The following is a 2,500-nucleotide window of genomic DNA, read 5'->3' as shown; positions in this document are numbered from 1 at the left end:
TCCCGGTCTACCGGGGCCCCGGCCGGATCAGCCTTTCTGTTTCCCCCGCCACGATGGATGCACGGGATCCCGGCTCCGGCGCCGCGGGCCTCGGTCGGGGACCTCCGCCGTCCCCTCGGTGCCCACGCCGGCCCCCGGGGGTGTCCGCGCCGGGCAGTCGTCCCGGTCTACCGGGACGGCCTTGGGCGGGTCCGGTTTACCCGGGCCTCGGCCGGCCTAGAGTGTTTCTGTTTCCCCGCCTTGATGGATGCACGGGATCCCGGCTCCGGGTCCGCGGGCCTCGGTCGGGGACCTCCGCCGTCGCCTCGGTGCCCACGCCGGACCCCGGGGGTGTCCGCGACGGGCAGTCGTCCCGGTCTACCGGGGCCCCGGCCGGATCAGCCTTTCTGTTTCCCCCGCCACGATGGATGCACGGGATCCCGGCTCCGGCGCCGCGGGCCTCGGTCGGGGACCTCCGCCGTCCCCTCGGTGCCCACGCCGGCCCCCGGGGGTGTCCGCGCCGGGCAGTCGTCCCGGTCTACCGGGACGGCCTTGGGCGGGTCCGGTTTACCCGGGCCTCGGCCGGCCTAGAGTGTTTCTGTTTCCCCGCCTTGATGGATGCACGGGATCCCGGCTCCGGGTCCGCGGGCCTCGGTCGGGGACCTCCGCCGTCGCCTCGGTGCCCACGCCGGACCCCGGGGGTGCCCGAGACGGGGAGAGGGCCGGGTCTACCGGGACGGCCTCGGGCGGGTCCGGCTTACCGGGGCCCCGGCCGGATCAGCCTTTCTGTTTCCCCCGCCACGATGGATGCACGGGATCCCGGCTCCGGGTCCGCGGGCCTCGGTCGGGGACCTCCGCCGTCGCCTCGGTGCCCCCGCCGGACCCCGGGGGTGCCCGCGACGGGCAGTCGTCCCGGTCTACCGGGGCCCCGGCCGGATCAGCCTTTCTGTTTCCCCCGCCACGATGGATGCACGGGATCCCGGCTCCGGCGCCGCGGGCCTCGGTCGGGGACCTCCGCCTTCGCCTCGGTGCCCACGCCGGACCCCGGGGGTGTCCGCGCCGGGCAGTCTTCCCGGTCTACCGGGGCCCCGGCCGGATCAGCCTTTCTGTTTCCCCCCGCCACGATGGATGCACGGGATCCCGGCTCCGGGTCCGCGGGCCTCGGTCGGGGACCTCCGCCGTCGCCTCGGCGCCCCCGCCGGACCCCGGGGGTGCCCGCGACGGGCAGTCGTCCCGGTCTACCGGGGCCCCGGCCGGATCAGCCTTTCTGTTTCCCCCGCCACGATGGATGCACGGGATCCCGGCTCCGGCGCCGCGGGCCTCGGTCGGGGACCTCCGCCGTCGCCTCGGTGCCCCCGCCGGACCCCGGGGGTGCCCGCGACGGGCAGTCGTCCCGGTCTACCGGGGCCCCGGCCGGATCAGCCTTTCTGTTTCCCCCGCCACGATGGATGCACGGGATCCCGGCTCCGGCGCCGCGGGCCTCGGTCGGGGACCTCCGCCTTCGCCTCGGTGCCCACGCCGGACCCCGGGGGTGTCCGCGCCGGGCAGTCTTCCCGGTCTACCGGGGCCCCGGCCGGATCAGCCTTTCTGTTTCCCCCGCCACGATGGATGCACGGGATCCCGGCTCCGGGTCCGCGGGCCTCGGTCGGGGACCTCCGCCGTCGCCTCGGTGCCCCCGCCGGACCCCGGGGGTGCCCGCGACGGGCAGTCGTCCCGGTCTACCGGGGCCCCGGCCGGATCAGCCTTTCTGTTTCCCCCGCCACGATGGATGCACGGGATCCCGGCTCCGGCGCCGCGGGCCTCGGTCGGGGACCTCCGCCTTCGCCTCGGTGCCCACGCCGGACCCCGGGGGTGTCCGCGCCGGGCAGTCTTCCCGGTCTACCGGGGCCCCGGCCGGATCAGCCTTTCTGTTTCCCCCGCCACGATGGATGCACGGGATCCCAGCTCCGGCGCCGCGGGCCTCGGTCGGGGACCTCCGCCGTCCCCTCGGTGCCCACGCCGGCCCCCGGGGGTGTCCGCGCCGGGCAGTCGTCCCGGTCTACCGGGACGGCCTTGGGCGGGTCCGGTTTACCCGGGCCTCGGCCGGCCTAGAGTGTTTCTGTTTCCCCGCCTTGATGGATGTACGGGATCCCGGCGCGGGGGCCCCGGGCCTCGGTCGGGGACCTCCGCCGTCGCCTCGGTGCCCGCGCCGGGGCCCTGGGGTGTCCGTGACGGGCAGCCGTCCCGGTCTACCGGGACGCTCGGGCGGGACCGGTTTACCCGGGCCTCGGCCGGACCGGAGTGTTTCCGTTTTCTGCTTCCCTGCCAGGATGGCTGCGAGGGGTTGATTGAAAGAGCTGGTTTGACGTGAAAAGCTTGACTTCAAGTGAAAAGTTTGTTACAATTTCTGCCATCTTCCTTCCTCCAAAGTTTTGGGTGTAGTTTTCCCAGAGGAACCTCTCGTAGGCCTTTCATTTCTCATCTTAACTTCCCTCATTTATTCCATATTTTCCTTCCTCTTGCCGAATGGCCGAATCCAGTC

This window comes from Pituophis catenifer, unplaced genomic scaffold (genome assembly GCF_029215685.1).
Source record: "Pituophis catenifer annectens isolate HBS135680 unplaced genomic scaffold, rPitCat1.0.hap2 SCAF_66, whole genome shotgun sequence".
NCBI lineage: Eukaryota > Metazoa > Chordata > Lepidosauria > Squamata > Colubridae > Pituophis > Pituophis catenifer.
The sequence above is the reverse complement of the archived record's forward strand: the minus strand, read 5'-3'. Positions refer to the sequence as shown.